The 17,606-nt window shown below is 46.2% G+C and overlaps 1 pseudogene across 1 annotated transcript in view; it reads right to left on the bottom strand.

Moving 5' to 3' along the window:
- The window catches only part of LOC308467664 (inositol polyphosphate 5-phosphatase OCRL-like), a 29,509-nt pseudogene extending 13,391 nt beyond the window's left edge, over positions 1–16,118 (bottom strand). Inside the window, exons 1-7 of the transcript in view lie at positions 16,095–16,118; positions 12,979–13,106; positions 12,693–12,896; positions 10,989–11,171; positions 2,725–2,824; positions 2,367–2,617; positions 675–728 (exon numbers count right to left, since the gene is read on the bottom strand). The product of the transcript in view is annotated as an inositol polyphosphate 5-phosphatase OCRL-like (transcript). The remainder of the gene's footprint in view (positions 1–674; positions 729–2,366; positions 2,618–2,724; positions 2,825–10,988; positions 11,172–12,692; positions 12,897–12,978; positions 13,107–16,094) is intronic.
- Between the last annotated feature and the right edge of the window lie 1,488 nt (positions 16,119–17,606).

Below are 17,606 nucleotides of genomic sequence, written 5' to 3'. Positions count from 1 at the left end.
TGATGGTTTTGCATATGTTGGAAGTCTGAGGCTGCCCCCCTTGCCTTCCTTGCAGCATCCTTCTCAAAGGGCTAAGGCATGACTACGCTCACAGAGTTTAAATCCACCATAAGGTGCAGCAATCAGGCCTCTGTTTCAACACAAAATACCAATGATCCTTATGCCAAGTGGGAGAAAGGTCGTCAACATGATGAACACACAAACCTTGGAGAGAAAAATGTAAAAGAAAAAGCACCAGCAATTTAAATGGACTTAATGGAAGTATCTGCTGATAAGAACATGTGAGCAACGCAGATTTTCCAGACAGATGCAAAACCTAGAGCAGGAAACCTTAGACCTTTAGATATTGCTGGACAGCAGCTATGCTGGGGCTGATGGGAGTCCAACAACATCTGGAGCGTGTGCTGAGCTAGGAAAGCCCTCTAACTGGGAAATTGCAGAGCAGTCCTACTTATTCCAAGGCAACCCTCCAACTTAATTGGGACTTGCTTCTAATTCAGGTTGCACAAACCTGCAACCTTAAAAAGCATTTGTAGAAGTCGCAGTCATCCTATGTTCTTTGCTCCTAACTGCCTGAAAGTGGTTTCTCTAGCCTAGGCTGGGGTATCCCAGACAAAGGAAATAAACAGGGCAATATCCTAAACCACCACATATAACACAAAGATGTCTCTCACCTGGTCGTAGGTCAGAAGTCTCTGAAGCTCATTTTTAGTGATCAGATGACAATGCTGGAAAAAAGCAAAGCAACCACAGCTACAGGCTAGCTCACGGGGTCGGGGGGCGGGGGGCAGCCTGCTGCCACTTCCTGCAATATGTAGTAAGACTGATAACTAGGATTGGGCAGTATGATCATATGAGGCTCGTGCTCTGTGAACTAGACTGGCTCTTGAACTGCTTCCAGGCCCAATTCAGAGCATCCCATTTGGCCTTTCAAGTGTTTCAAGGTTTGGGAAAAGGGTACCAGAAGAAGGCCCACTTATGTTTGCACTGCCTCTCCACTGACTAGAATCCCTTTCCCAGGGAACTCCTGCTCTTTCAAGCATGGCAGGGCCTTTTCAGTCATGGCACCCGACCTTTCAGAATAATCTCCCAAAGAGGTTCACCTGGCCCCTGCTTTGATGTCCTTTCAGCAAAGACTTTTAGAATTTCCCCTGGTTCGTTAATTCATGGGCAGGGCGCTTGTGGCCCTCCAAACCCTGCTGTAGTACACAGACACAGGAACATAGGAAGCTACCTTATATTGAGGCAGACCATTGACCCATCAAGCTCAGGACGGACTACATGGACTGGCAGCAGCTTTCAGGCAGAGATCATGCCCAGCCCGATCTGCACACACTGGTGACTGAGCCGGGAACCTTCTCCATGCAAAATGGCCGCTCTGCTTTCGTGTTACTGCCCATAACAAACTGCAACTCCCACCCCGATCACTGGAGAAGTTGCCCACATTTGCTATAATCTAATCTAATACATCTCTGCCACTCGGCTTATGTTGCTCTCTTTAGATCCGCTGCTATTAAGGTACTGTTTAAATGCTTTAAATTATCTTGAGGTGCATTTCTGATTATTATTTTAAATTAGCCACTCTGGGGAAGAAACCCCCACAATAAACAGAAATTAATGAATGAAGCCCAGCACTCGCTTCCACAGATGTTTAGTATCTGCCTGCCCTGAATGAAGCAGGAGCCTACAGTGCTGGGCACTTCTGGCTGCTCTAGTAGAAACCTTAGTGGTGCAGCTGCAGCAGCAGGGATCGCCAACACTGCACCCTCCTGGTGTTGCTGAAGTGGAACTCTCATGAGCCCGTCAGCAAGGCCAATTCTTAGCAATTATGGGAATTTTGGTCAATCAACATTTGGAGAGCACAATGCTGCCTGCCATAAAGAAGGCTGATCACCGAAGAATGGATGCTTTTGAATTCTGGTGCTGGAGGAGACTCTTGAGAGTCCCATGGACTGCAAGAAGATCAAACCTCTCCATTCGGAAGGAAATCAGCCCTGAGTGCTCACTGGAAGGACAGATCCTGAAGCTGAGGCTCCAAGACTTTGGCCACCTCAGGAGAAGAGAAGACTCCCTGGAAAAGACTCTGTTGTTGGGAAAGATGGAGGGCACAAGGAGAAGGGGACGACAGAGGACGAGGTGGTGGGACAGTGTTCTCGAAGCTACCAGCATGAGTTTGAGCAAAGTGCGGGAGGCAGTGGAAGACAGGAGGGCCTGGCGTGCTCTGGTCCAGGGGGTCACGCAGAGGCGGACACGACTAAACGACTAAACAACAACAAATGCTGCCTACCCTGAGCTACACACAGGCAGGAAAGTTACAGAAACATGACTCAATTTGCTTCTCCAGATAGCGGAGACCAACAAGTTACATCAGCCAAGGCTCTCTCCCTCCAAGCCCTCGAAACGCACTCGTGTTTCATGATTGTCAGCTGCGGCAGACCCTGGTCAGGGGGCAGGAAGCTCATCTGGGCACAGATATCCTTGTAATCCTGGTTTCGGCGCCCGAAGTCTTCCACGTGGGCAGCAAGGTGGGAATTGACAACGCAGAAGCTGGTATTGTTGCAGACAAGCCTCACGGCCACACACCCCTTGTTACCCTGCAGGGGCGGAGCAAAGATGCCTGTTAGTGAGCAAGCAGGAAAGAGGGGGGAACTGGTTGGCAGAGATTAGAAAAACAGATAGACAGACAGAAAGATAGACGTAGGGAATTCCGCTGTCAGGGTCTACTCCCCGTCTTCCCCATGATGCCTGTGCCCACTGTCTTCCTCATCACTTCCTTGATGCGGCTGAGCTGGTCCTTCCTGACAAAGATGAGCACCAGCTGCACCTAGAAGATGCAAGGTACTGGGATGTCTACCAGCTCTGTTCATTGCTTGCTGTCCTGGAGTGGCAGGTGGCACCAACTGGGGATCCCCCAAGGGAAGAAGGCTCAGAGCCAGGGAACTGGTGGGGGGACTGTGGGATGTAAACACAGGAGCAGTCAATGACAACATTCCTAGAGTGTACATGTTAGAACATGGGGAGGGATGTCAGTCCAGCAAGCAGGTAAACTTCCTGGGACGGACGCCCTCCGCATGTGACCAGAGGTGGGTGTGGCCTCACCTGTGCAGGTAATGGTAAAAGCACAGGGCAGGCAGCCACTCTCTCTCTCTCTCTCTCTCTCTCTCTCTCTCTCTGCCATCTTCCTTCGATGAGGAAACATCCAAGGATGCCCTCTTGGCTCTCAGCCAAGAGAGGATGGGACTATCTTACTACAAGATAGATTCTGAGTGTATTTTACCTTTTTAAGCTGTCTGCCTTCTGGGATCATATTCTGAACAGAACGTGAGTAAACTCTTTTATACTTTTATAAAGACTGTGTTGTGTCTTGTATTTTAAGAGGGAACAAAAGGGGAAATTACCAGAGTAATTATTATAGAGGTTCTAGCGAACCTGTGCAAGCGTTACCGTTGCGAACTTAATGGGGAATGTCTATAAACTCTGCTGATATTTTGGGAACTTTTTAGCACAAGTTGGATTAGGATATAATCCCACAATATATCCTCTCCTGCACCCCAGAACATTCCCACAAAGGGTTATGGGCCCAGTATTGCATATTGCTGCGTATTTTTGAAGGATTGCGTTGGATTGTGATTTTGAGTTGAGTAGTATTTTTCTGAGTTAACTTCCTGGTAAGCACATGGTCCTTTGTTCCATTGTGCAGTGGGGATTAAACAACCCCCCCCCTTCCCTCAGAGTTCACAGTGACCCAAGGCAGTGAAGAACTGTTTTGTATTTTGAGATTTTTGAGATTTTGATTTTCAAATTTTGAGAAATTTTGAAATTTTGAAGAATTTTCAAATTTTGGATTTTAAGATGGCTAGAGCAGCTTTTGATAGTGATACAAAGCTAGGAATGCCTGTGCTGAATGAACACAATTTCATACACTGGAAGCAGCGCTTGATAGCATGTTTAGATTATAAGCACATTTTGGAAGCTTTAAAGCCTCAGCCTACAGGGACAACTGAGAGAGATTTAGCCAAGATAAGTGCTTGGAAACGCATGAACAGCGAAGCTAGACACATAATTTTGAGTGGACTTCGTGATGAGCAGCTATCATTAATAAATAGTACAGATGATGCATCTCAAATCTTAAGAGATATTGAGCGCGTGTATGGAGAATCTAGCATAAACTGCTTCAGAAACTTGGTGTGTAAATTAACCAGAGTGAGGATGAATTCAAAAGAGGGATTCACAGAGCACATCAACAAGTTTACTGAGATTATTCAAAGAATTGATCTGACTCCCAAAGCTTTTGATGAAGATACAAAGATAGCATTTTTGTTATCATCACTTGGACCACGCTTTAGCGCATTTGAAAGTTTGATGGACCATAGACAAGGTCTGACTTTTAAAGACTTGATTGGTTATTTAAAAGAAGAATGTAGAGGTAGAGCTGAATCTCCAGTGAGAAATGCTAGAAGCATGGACAGCAGTTATGCATCTAGGCAATTTACAAAGTCGAAAGAGATGCCTAAGAAAGTGATTTGTTTCAATTGTAACAAAGAAGGACACATTGCAAAGAATTGCAAAGCTCCTAAAACAAAGAAACCCTACCGCTTTCAGCCAAAAGGGGAAAAGAAGGGGAAATGTGAATGCACATGGTTACTGCAAGAAAGGAACTTAGCTGTCCAGAATCGTGAAAATAAACGTAATAAATGGATTTTAGATTCAGGTGCCAGTTCGCATTTTTCATATAAAAAGGACTATTTTAATGAGATAAATGAGAGAAATGATGAAGAAGGATTTGAAATTGAGATTGCAGATGGCAACATTGTTAAAGCAAAAGGTGCAGGTTCCATGAGTCTGAAATGCAATATAAACAATGAATGCATTGAGAACACAATCTCTAGAGTTTTGTACGTACCAGAGCTGAGCTGCAATTTAATCAGCGTGTCCACTTTGGACAAGAAAGGTTTCCAGATCACATTTGGAAATGGCGAATGCAAGGTGACTAAAAATGGCAAAGTGGTTGCTCAAGCAAAGCTAATAAATGGTGTATATGAGCTTGATCTTTCAGAGAACCAGTCTGCAAAAGTGGCACATTCCAGCCAGAAGAATGAAGCAGATCTGGACCTATGGCACAGAAGGCTTGGACATAGAGACACCAACGTCATTCTGGATCTACAGAAAAGAGAACTTGTAAGAGGTTTGCAGGTAAAGCAGAGCAACAAAGCTCCAGCAAAGTGCGTAAGCTGTATTACTGAGAAGGCTGTAAAACCTTCATTTCCACGTTGTGCAGAACAAAGAAGCAACAAAGTGCTTGACATAGTGCACACTGACATATGTGGACCTATGAATGTTCCCTCACTGGGAAAGAATAGATATATTTTAATATTTCTGGATGACTTTTCAAGATTTTGTGTTGTATATTTCCTCAAAGAGAAGAGTGAGATAGTGGACAAGCTCCAGGAGTACATTGCCATGGTCAAGAATAAATTCCAGAGAGCTCCAGCTGTGTTAATGAGCGACAATGGAGGTGAGTACTGCTCAAATGAAATGCAGGCTCTCCTGGCCAAGGAAGGAATTGCACACGTAACCACAATTCCTTACACACCACAGCAGAATGCCATAGCTGAGAGAAAGTTTAGATCCATTATGGATATGACAAGGTGCATGCTAAAGGATGCATGTTTGCCACAGAAGCTGTGGGTCGAAGGAGTGTACACCTCGGTCTATTTGCAGAATAGACTGCCAACAAAAGGAGCAGAGCGCACACCATTTGAACTTTGGCATGGGAAAGCTCCCAATCTGTCGCACATACGTGTGTTTGGAAGTCCGTGTTACTTCCACGTGCCCAAGGAACACAGACACAAGCTTGACTCCAGGGCAAAAGCAGGTATCCTTGTGGGATATGCCTCTGGAGGCAAAGGATACAGAATTATGGACTTACAAACTGGTAAGACAAATGCATACCATGCGGTTTATTTTGATGAATATGGAAAAGTAGACACTAAGAACACTGTTGTGGACTCTTCCGATGAGTCAGAAAGGACTCAAGAGTTTGTATATTTCCCTTTTGAGACCCCACAAAGTAATAATCTGCCTTCGAGTGTTACAGCGCCCCCCTACAGGCGACGCACCAGAAGACGCAGAGGACCAGAACCCTGGCGGCACCAGAGATGAAGAGGAGGACTCAGATGGGGACATGCCTGCGTTGGAGGAGGATGAGGAAGCTGATGCGGTCGCAGAACCAGAGGTCACGCGCTCATCCAGAACCAACAGAGGTGTCCCACCATTACGGCTGTCCTACTTTGCAGGGTCGGCGTTTCCACAGGAACCTTCCACTTGGGAAGAGATACAGGAGGTGCCAGCTGCAGAAGCCAGTCTCTGGAGGAAGGCCGCGCAGGAGGAGATGGATGCACTGCATCAGAACAAGACCTGGACACTCACTGAGCTGCCTCCCGGTAAGAAGGCCATTGGCAGTAAATGGGTTTTCAAGGTTAAGAAGGGGTCAGAAGGAGAAGTGCAGCGCTACAAAGCTAGACTTGTAGCACAGGGATTTTCACAGCGTTTTGGTGAAGACTATGATGAAGTTTTTGCACCAACCGTGAGGTACAGCAGCATAAGAATGCTTTTAAGCATTGCAGCCTCCAAGAAAATGAGGGTGAAACACATAGACATTGCTACCGCTTTTCTACATGGGCAGATTTCTGAGGAAATTTATGTGAAACAGCCCAAAGGTTTTGTGAAACCACATGAGGCACATTTAGTGTGCAAACTCCAGAAGGACTTTATGGACTTAAACAGGCTGCTAGAGCCTGGAACCAGAAGTTGCATAAAATGCTGACGCAACTGACGTTACAGGAGCCAGAATCTAGTACTAAAAGGGTTTTAGAACTGATTCAAGAATTTGGTCAAGTGGCAGGATTTAAATTGAACAAGTCAAAAACTAAGGTTTTAGAGAAAAAATTAACACCGATTGAAAGAGAGAGGTTTCAGAATGAGACAGGTTTAACAGTGGTTAAGATAGTTAAATACCTGGGGATTAACATGACAGCAAAAAATGGGAACTTATTTAAAGAGAACTATGAAAAATGTTGGTCTGAGGTGAAAAAAGATTTAGAAATTTGGTCAAATTTGAAGCTTTCACTGCTAGGCCGTATTGCTGCGATAAAAATGAATGTATTGCCTAGAATGTTGTTTTTGTTTCAAACTTTGCAAATCATGGACAAAATGGATTGTTTCAAGAGGTGGCAGAAAGATATTTCTAAATTTGTCTGGCAGGGCAAGAAGCCCAGAATAAAATTTAAAATACTAACGGATGCAAAGGAAAGAGGTGGATTTGCCCTGCCAGACCTCAAACTTTACTATGAATCAGCAGCTTTTTGCTGGTTGAAAGAATGGCTACTTCTTGAAAACACTGACATTTTGGATTTAGAAGGTTTTAACAATGTATTTGGATGGCATGCATATCTATGGTATGATAAGGTCAAAGCACATAAAGCATTCAAAAACCACATTGTCAGGAAAGCGCTGTTTAACGTTTGGATAAGATATAAGGACTTATTAGAAAACAAAACCCCAAGGTGGCTGTCACCAATGGAAGCGAAAGCCTTGAAAAAGGTCAATATGGAGGTCAAATGGCCGAAATATTGGGAAATTTTGGAACAAGATGGAGATAGACTGAAATTGCAGAGTTTTGAAAAACTAAAAAACAAAGTGCGAGACTGGCTTCATTATTTTCAGATAATGGAGGCATTTAAATTGGACAAGAAAATTGGCTTCCAGGTGGAAAGATCCAAATTAGAAACTGAACTGTTAGAACCCAAAACTAAGAATTTGTCAAGAATGTATAACTTGCTGCTGAAATGGAACACTCAGGATGAAACGGTAAAATCGGCTATGATTAAATGGGCACAAGACGTTGGACATAACATTATGTTTGCTGACTGGGAACAGTTGTGGACCACAGGTATGAAATTTACGGCATGTAATGCCCTAAGAGAGAATATTATGAAAATGATATACAGGTGGTACATAACCCCAGTCAAGCTTGCAAAAATCTATCATTTGCCCGATAACAAATGTTGGAAATGTAAAGAAACTGAAGGTACATTTTTTCACCTTTGGTGGACGTGCCCAAAGATTAAGGCTTTCTGGGAAATGATATATAATGAATTAAAAAAGGTATTTAAATATACCTTCCCTAAGAAACCAGAGGCCTTTCTCCTGGGCATAGTCGGCCAAATGGTGTTAAAAAAGGATAGAACTTTCTTTATGTATGCAACAACAGCAGCAAGAATACTTATCGTAAAGTATTGGAAGACACAAGAACTTCCCACGCTGGAGGAATGGCAGATGAAACTGATGGACTATATGGAATTGGCGGAAATGACTGGCAGAATCCGTGACCAGGGAGAAGAGTCGGTGGAGGAAGATTGGAAGAAATACAAAGATTATCTACAGAAACACTGCAAAATTAAAGAATGTTAGAGTGATGTTGGATTGAAAATAAGTGGTTTCTAGCTGTACAGGATAAAGTTATAGATAGATTAAGATTAAAGATCAGGATTAAAGAAGTTTAAGGAAATGGTAATTTGGTACTTAAGAGGTAAAATTTCAATGCTATATTACAGTAAAATTAAAGATTAGGATTAAAGAAGTCTAAGGAAATGGAAATTTGGTACTTAAGAGGTAAAATTTTGATGTTATATTATATTAAGATTAAAGATTTGGATTAAAAAAGTGGAAAAGAAAATGCTGGACAAACAATTTGGACTGGAATACAAAAGAGGGAGGTATGAGGAAGTCCAGAAAATAAGTAAATTTAAAAACGGAAATGAAAAGTGATATTGTTTTTAATTGCTCTGTTTCTTTTTTTGCTTTTTGTTTTTTTGTGTTTTTCTTCTTTTTTTTGGATTATGTATTATGTATTGTGTATTTGTGTATTTCTTTTCTATGTTTTTCTGTCTAACTTTTTATTGAAACCTTAATAAAAATCATTTAAAAAAAAACAACAAACAAAAAATGCTGACGCAACTTGGGTACAAGCAAGGCGACGCTGACAAGTGCTTGTACAGTAAGTCAAATAATGGACAATTCTCATATATCTTAGCTTTTGTTGATGACCTGATTATTGCCACAGCAAGTGAGAAAGACTATACACAGATAGTAAAACACCTTAGCAAAGAGGTGGAGGTCAAGGAGCTAGGAGATGTCCAGTACTACCTCGGGATCCAGGTGGAAAGAGAAGAGGACGGCTCATTTCTTCTCAGCCAAAGACAGAAGATCCACGAGCTAATTGAGCACATGCAGATGCAAGACGCACATCCAGTTGCTACACCGATGGCTACTGACTTCCTGAAGAATCAGCAGGATTCGAAGCAGTTGCCAGACAACAATGACTACAGAAGCAGAATACGTTGCAGCAACAGAAGCCTGCAGAGAGATCGCCTGGCTTGATCAACTCATAAAGGACTTTGGGTTGGTGAGAAAAGGGCCTGTCAGCTTGCTGGAGGACAATCAAAGTTGCCTGAAGCTGACGCAGAGTGAGAAGTTCCTGGCCAGAACAAAACACATTGGGGTTAAATACCACTACATACGCCAGATGATCCAGGATGGACTTGTGGAACTATCCTACTGCAGCACCCAAGAGATGACTGCTGACATCCTGACAAAACCCCTACCAAGAGAGAGTTTCCAGAATCTACGTGTCAAGCTGGGACTCTGGGTGGTTGAATAAAGTTGTTTATGTTTTGTATATGTTGTATTGCCTGAGAAGGGGTATGTGGGATGTAAACACAGGAGCAGTCAATGACAACATTCCTAGAGTGTACATGTTAGAACATGGGGAGGGATGTCAGTCCAGCAAGCAGGTAAACTTCCTGGGACGGACGCCCTCCGCATGTGACCAGAGGTGGGTGTGGCCTCACCTGTGCAGGTAATGGTAAAAGCACAGGGCAGGCAGTCTCTCTCTCTCTCTCTCTCTCTCTCTCTCTCTCTCTCTCTGCCATCTTCCTTCGATGAGGAAACATCCAAGGATGCCCTCTTGGCTCTCAGCCAAGAGAGGACGGGACCATTTTACTACAAGATAGATTCTGAGTGTATTTTACCTTTTTAAGCGGTCTGCCTTCTGGGATCATATTCTGAACAGAACGTGAGTAAACTCTTTTATACTTTTATAAAGACTGTGTTGTGTCTTGTATTTTAAGAGGGAACAAAAGGGGAAATCACCAGAGTAATTATTATAGAGGTTCTAGCGAACCTGTGCAAGCGTTACCGTTGCGAACTTAAAGGGGAATGTCTATAAACTCTGCTGATATTTTGGGAACTTGTTAGCACAAGTTGGATTAAGATATAATCCCACAATATATCCTCTCCTGCACCCCAGAACATTCCCACAGGGACGACGACGCTGAGCCGTCAGAGGGAGAAGAGGGAGCAGACTGTGAGCAAGAGGAGGCGTTGGAAACTGAAGAGGCAGGAGGGCAGGAAGATTCTGTGGCAAACAGCAGTCCAGAATCCGAGGCAGAAGTGGAGGCTGGAGGCGGGGGTCAAGAAGCAGAGATCAGGCAGGCTGCTGAAGAAGCCAGGGGGTCTCCCCATCCTGCTGCGATCAGCTCCCCTCCCTGCTGGTCTCCCAGAACACAGAGAAATTAAGAGCATGGAGCAAAGACAGGCAAGGTGTCAGTCTCAGGTTGCTTGGGAAGGACCAGGGGGAGGAGGAGACTTCAGAGAGTGGTGGGAGGGTAGCAACCTTCAGCCTTCACAACTACCTCACTGGGGCAAGACCTGTTGGGAAAGGTTTCTGTGATCACGAGGCCTGCACGGTTTGGGTTTCTTTGAATAAAGAATGTTGGCTTCTTTTGAATAAAACACCACTGACACCAGGTGTTTTTTCTTGCTGACCTCCTCCTCCTCCTCCTCCTCCTCCTCCTCCTCCTCCTCCTCCTCCCTCCAGCTCCTGACAGCTGTCTGGCTGCTGAAGAAATGGATGGGGTTGGACTTACTTTCTTGTACTTGGATTTGGAACGCAAAGCCTTTTCCACAGCTGTCAGCCACTCTTGCTCCTTTGTCGAGTCCAAGTAGAAGAAAGCCTCTGTGCTCAGGTCCAGCTCCTGGAACCGAATGCCCAAGTGCCAAAGAGAAGGATGTGGAACTGCAGGAATAGGACTCCAATCGGAACAGACGGGCTGGTTAAATATGCAAAGACAACAGGAGTGTGCAAGGGCAGGCAAGATCAGGACCAAGAACAAACAAGTAATACCAGCCACTTCTTCCTCAGCTTAGCTATTCTGGGCTCCAAAGGAGCTTTGCTAATGAAAGAAAAAAAGCTTTTTCCTTGTATTTTTTAAGATGTGTCAGCCAGCCTGATATCTAAGCACTATCCCAGTAGCCACAGGCAACCAGAAATTCTTCGAAGGCAAGTGAGTTGGTTGATCTCTCCATTCTTCCTTCACCTGGCAACCTGGTTTCCAGGCTGGCTTTCCGGGAGCAGAAAACCACTTCTCAGATCTGCTGTGCCAAGCTGGTTTGCTAGAAGATTACCCTTGTCCTCTTTGCAAATCTCCTAAATGGCTAGCCTTCTGTGTTTCCATGCTGGCCATGAAGGAATGGGCATTCCCGACTCTGAAAACAGCACAGAAATACAGCCTGTCTAGTAAAGGGGTAAAAAGAGCAAGCTAAACAGCCTCTGTAAAACAGTAGCATCTGAAGCTGCTAACCACATACTGATAAACATATCATAAAAGCAGACATGAAAAACAAATGGCCACTGGGTACTACTAACAGTGGGACACGGGTGGCGCTGTGGGTTAAACCACAGAGCCTAGGACTTGCAGATCAGAAGGTCGGTGGTTCGAATCCCCACGACGGGGTGAGCTCCCGTTGCTCGGTCCCTGCTCCTGCCACCCTAGCAGTTCGAAAGCACGTCCAAGTGCAAGTAGATCAATAGGTGCCGCTCCGGCGGGAAGGTAAACGGCGTTTCCGTGCGCAGCTCTGGTTCTCCAGAAGCGGCTTAGTCCAGCTGGCCACATGACCCGGAAGCTGCACGCCGGCTCCCTCGGCCAATAAAGTGAGATGAGCGCCGCAACCCCAGAGTCGGCCACGACTGGACCTAATGGTCAGGGGTCCCTTTACCTTTACCTTACTACTAACAGTACGAGGAAATAACCAAAGCAAAAACTTTGTTTGAAGTAGTAAGCTTAGCATTATAAGGATGACCCACACCAAGTGTTGGGGGGGGGGTCACACCTCCCTGTCCTCCAGCACAGCTTTTAGGAGGAGTTCCAAAGGTTTTGCTTCAGTTTTGGATTAACTGCATCTTGTCACAATGTCTGAAGCTGCACAAACTGCTTCATTTGAACCATGGCTCATTGAAACAAGCCAACTTCCAATCGTGGGTTTACAAAGCTGGTAAAATTAACCACCATAGGATCTGGACACACCAAACTGTGGTTAATTTAAAATCCAAGTGGAAGCTTCCCAATAGGCTTGGGGTGGGGGAGAGGTGTGCAAACCTGGAGGAGAGGCTGCCGTCCTGCTCATAAAATGAAGCCACGGTTCAGTATGTGGCACCAAGGAAAATTGCCCACCACAACTAATACTTTCCATTACCCACCCATGTGGCCTGAGTGAACAGGACAGACTTTGCCTGGCACCCAACAATAAAGCTGTCATGTAGATGTCGCTTTCTCCAGCCCCAACTCTGATACAGGTTCCACTGGTCTTTGCACTTTTGCATGATCTGACCTGAAATTCTGGGTGTTGACATATTCCTTCTCTCTCTTGGCGAGGACGTGCTTGATGAGTCCCTCTCTCTGTCCGGACTGCGGATGTGTGGAAGGCACAAAGAGCTGGCGCATAGTGTGGGTCATTGGGGTTGCTTCTTGCTCATGCTCTCCTTGTCACGGATACGCCTCAGGGAGATGAGAACAGAGCTCAAGTAGTACATAAAAGCAAGGAGGCGGGAGGGCACAGTACACCTCTAAGGCAACTTACAGCCTGCTTGGTGGCAGCGGTGGGGGTGGAGGCTCCCGGCGGGCACTCATTTGCTGATTCTGCAGGTTTCTTTCCTTCTCCATGAAGTTATCCTCGAATCCCAGAATTCCGGAGAGAGGAAAAGACTTCTGAGGTTAGAGAGGCTTCAGAACCGTTTGGGGAGGTTTCGGGAAAGGAACTTAGAAAATACTTAACTGCAGGAAAATGTTCCTGCCTCCCCACAGCACCACATTTGCCGGACAATTGCCTCTCAGCTTATGCACGTTTAGGAAGGATTGTGGAGGCAACAGGTCCTCCCCTCAAGGCCTTTTCCTCTAAAGGAGGTAGACTGGTCTTCTCCAATCCTCTGGCCACTGCTGAGTTTTCCAAACTTGCTGGCATATTGCGTGTAGCACCTTAACAGCATCATCTTTAACAAAATTTAATAGTTCAGCTGGAATATCATCACTTCCACTGGCCTTGTTATTAGCAGTGCTTTCTAAGGCCCATTTGACTTTGCTCTCCAGGATGTCAGGCTCAAGGTCAGCAACCACACTACCTGGGGTGTATGAGACATCCATATCTTTCTGGTATAATTCCTCTGTGTATACTTGCCACCTCTTCTTGATGTCTTCTGCTTCTGTTAGGTTCTTTCCACCTTTGTCCTTTATTATGGTAATCGTTGTATGAAATGTTCCTTTCATAGCTCCAGTTTTCTTGAACAGATCTCTGGTTCTTCCCATTCTGTTGTTTTCCTCTATTTCTTTGCATTGCTCGTTTAAGAAGGCCCTCTTGTCTCTCCTTGCTATTTTTTGGAAATCTGCATTCAATTTCCTGTATCTTTCACTATCTCCCTCGCATTTTGCTTGCCTTCTCCAAGTCCACCTTTCCTTTTGAAGCAAAATGTCCTTGAAATGGGGGAGAAATGCCCTGCATGAAGTCTTGGGTTTGCAATTTGGGAGAGGGAAGACTGTCTGTGGCGCTGGGGAGCGGGCAGGCTGGCGAGGCCCCCTAGATCTAGAGGCCCTAGGCTTCTGCCTACTTAGCCTATACATAAATCCGGCCCTGCCTATGTCACAGTGAGCACAGGCCCATCGATCACGTGCAAGGCATTCTGCGTGTTGGGAAGGAGCCTCCTGTTCTGGGCCAGGTGGAAGAGTGACACCAGCAGAAGACTGGGTGGTGGGGTCGAAGCTGATCCCGGGGAGCACGTGAGGAGTCAAGGCTTCCCGCATGAAGGCCTCGCTTCCCCTAGAAGTCCCTGCCTCCTGGTCTGTGTTCGCTTTCTTCTTCAGGTACAGCGCCAGCATGTTCTGGATGGTGCACCTGCTTTCGGGGGAGAGCTTGTCGAACTGGTCCACACTAGAAGAATAGCCATGAGACGGGTGAGACTCCTGCAAGGCGTCCCCAAAGTCAGGGGAACATAAGCGCATTTGAAGAGCCTTGCTGGGTCAGGCCAAGGCCCATTCAGTCTGACATCCTGTTGGCATGTAGTTGGTCCACCACAATTGCAAGATTATTGCATCCTTCAGGAATGGTGTGTCCAGCTCCATCTGAGTCATCATCCAGGCACGCTGTGGAGCTGCCTGGATGAGAGATGGGCATCTTCGGCCAGTCAGGGGTGAAGAGCTGGCAAGATCCCCTGTACTGAGCAGAAAAGCAAACTCTTTGGCCTCCGAGATCTCTCCCAACTCTCAGCAGCCCTCACTGTGAGCCGTACTAGAGGAATTTTGTCCTGCTTTTGCTGAGCTACAACACAGGAGCGCACCCCCAGCTGGCCATGATGTGGTAACCCTGGCGAAGCATTGCAGAGCAACTGAGAAAGCAGAATGATGTTTGCGTGGACAGTCCATTAGAAAGCTGCACTATTATTGCATCGAGAGCACTTTGCAGAATACGGCCCCCCTCCAGGCAAAAACATCCGTCTGGAGGCACAGTAGCTTTCATTTCGGAGGTTGTGGTTTTACATCTTCCTATTTATTTATTTATTTATTTGTTCGAAATTATTTATTTATTTCATAAAACTTATACACTACCAGATGGTAAGAAACATCAAAGCCGTTTACAGAAAGATAAAACCATAAAATCAGGAAAAACCTACAGTACATTAAACGCTGAAGAAGTGAATACCAGAATAGATCAGAACTCACTCCCAAGGTAAGGGGAAGAGACATGGCTAAGATGGCAGGACAGCTTACTCTATGGTGTTAACCCCTTCATGCACTAATTAGACTGAAGCATGTTGGTTATATGAGACTGGTTATCCCGCACAACATGCTCTCACGCAACCCATGCCCTCCAACTGAAAACCCATTTCCTGGACAATATCAACATTGTGTTTTGTGCCTGTGAACTGCACAGTGAATATTTTTATTAGAAAAGAAAACAGCCTGGTGTTCCAGCTTCTCAAAGTTGTTTTATTCAGTGCGCTGCTACAGCTTGTCACACCCAAATCCTCCAAAGGAATCTGCCAAAGTGCTTTTCCAGGCAAAAGGGGGCAGAGGGAGAGAAACCAAGAACCTCAAATTCACTAGACCAGGGATGGGGAATTGTGTGGCCCTCTAGATGTTGTTGGATTCCATCACCCCTGACCCTCGGCCATGCTGGCTGAGGCAGAAGGCCATTGGATCTGGCAATATCTGGGAGCCCACAAGATTCCCAGCCTCCGCCCTAGACAAACAACCAAGCACTCAGCTGTGAGGCACGCCTCTTACCAGAGGGAGGGTCACTCCAGAGGCAGCTGTGGCATGAGGGTGCTGGATCATGCCTTTGTGGGCACATCTGAGGATTAAAGAGGACCCCCTAGGAAGCATGCTTGGAGATCTTCCTTACCACGTGGCTCTCTGGCAAAAACACAACAGTACTAACAGCCATATGGAACCACACCTCAAAGGTGGATCAAACTTCCCAGATCCTGTAGCCTACATCAGGAGGAAGACTGGGGCAGAGGGGCCTAGAGTGGGAGTCAGAGCTGCTCTTAGGGCTGCATGTCTGAAGCATGGGCAGAAATCTTTGGGTGTGAGGTTGCATGGGGCTGTCTCCTTGTGTTTTGGTGATGCCAAGCCGCCAGCCAGCCAGAGGCAGGCAACCAACTGGCTCCAGGGGCAAGCTCCTTTGCAAAGCCAGTCTAACTTCACCAAATCCAATGACAGAGTGACCATTCGGCCCGTGTTCTGCTTCGCTGTGAAATTGCGTGTGTTCCTCAACCCAGAGAACCTCTTTTTCAACGTCAAGCTGGTCTAAGGAAGAAAAGCATAAGAGTTAGTCTTGAATCCCCACACACATGTGCTGGGAGATGCCTGCACACCGCACATGTAAAGCACATCTCCCACCCACACCCAAAAAGTCCTGGGAACAATGGTTTGTTAAGGGTGCTGGGAATCGTAGCACTGTGAAAGGAAAACTAAGGTTCTTAGGATTCTTTGGAGGGGGTGGAATGTTGAATACACAGCAGCCACATGGACGGACGGACACACACACACACACACACACACACACACACACACACACCAGCATAGCTTCAACTTTTAGCACAAAAAGTCTTCAGCCAGATGTCATGCAACCCTTTGGCAGGGGCAACTTATCATTTTATTGATTTTCCATAACAAACAATTAAAAAGGCGGACAATCTTGCAAAGGAGTGTTGCTATTTAAACTGCTGGTGTGACGTAGGAACCCGAACAAAGAAAAGGAACAAACTACTCAGAGTCTGCTTCCAATTGCCCTTGTTCTCCACCTCCCTCTATCCTAATCAGCCGCAAACAAGAGTTCAGATTTGAAAGCCTTGTTATCACCTCATTCCCTTCAATTAGCCAGCTGCTCTGGCAGATGACATCAGTTCCTTCCCGCTCCCAATATTCCTGCTCCTAACCTGGTTAGCCATAGCCCGGAAGCTGAATCTCAGGGGAGCGCCTTTGGGCTGGGAAGGGCTCATCTTTTCTGGGCCTCTTCTCCCCATCAGGAAGGGGTGCTTGGCTCCTGGCCTGTGAAATGCGCTCAAAATTTAAAGGTGCCTTCTTTCCAGGGAGCCAAGGAAGAAGGGTGGAATTTGTTATACCCCAAAACCTTCCCACGTCAGAGATGCAGGAGTTGCGTCACCTCCAACTTCCTCAGGAATGAAGCAGCTACGAAAAATGAAAAATCCCACCTGGGAACGGTTTCTGAGAGAGCAACAGCAGAAGACCCAGACTCTGGCAAGATGAGCATTTGCCCAGTGGATTCTGGCCGGTCCGTGAGGGCAGACAGGGGATGGCTGCGGTGGCCGCCAGCCCCTTCCCACTCCATCTCAGATACAGAACGCATTGGCTCTGCCACTCCTTGGCTCTGGCGCCACCTACTGTTGGCCTCCTTGCATTCCACCCTACCAGTCCCAATGAGCACCATCCACCCCTGAATTGGTCCAGAGGCACAGAGCAGGAGTTAGGTGATCTTGCGCCCCGGCAAAACCGTCCAGATTGCGCCCCCAGCCACGGAAGTTAGCTCTTCTTTCCTCCGCTCCTCCAACCCCCCCCCCACCACCTATTCAATTCACCCTGGAACTACAAGTATCGAAAAGTACAATGTTAGAGGTTTCCCCCCACCCCATAGCAATATAATTGGATTCAGCTAGCTGGTCAGTCTACTTTCGGTTTCACTCCTGGCTCCTGGCA

This window comes from Podarcis pityusensis, assembly GCF_964106645.2.
Source record: "Podarcis pityusensis genome assembly, chromosome: W".
NCBI lineage: Eukaryota > Metazoa > Chordata > Lepidosauria > Squamata > Lacertidae > Podarcis > Podarcis pityusensis.
The sequence above is the reverse complement of the archived record's forward strand: the minus strand, read 5'-3'. Positions and strand labels throughout refer to the sequence as shown.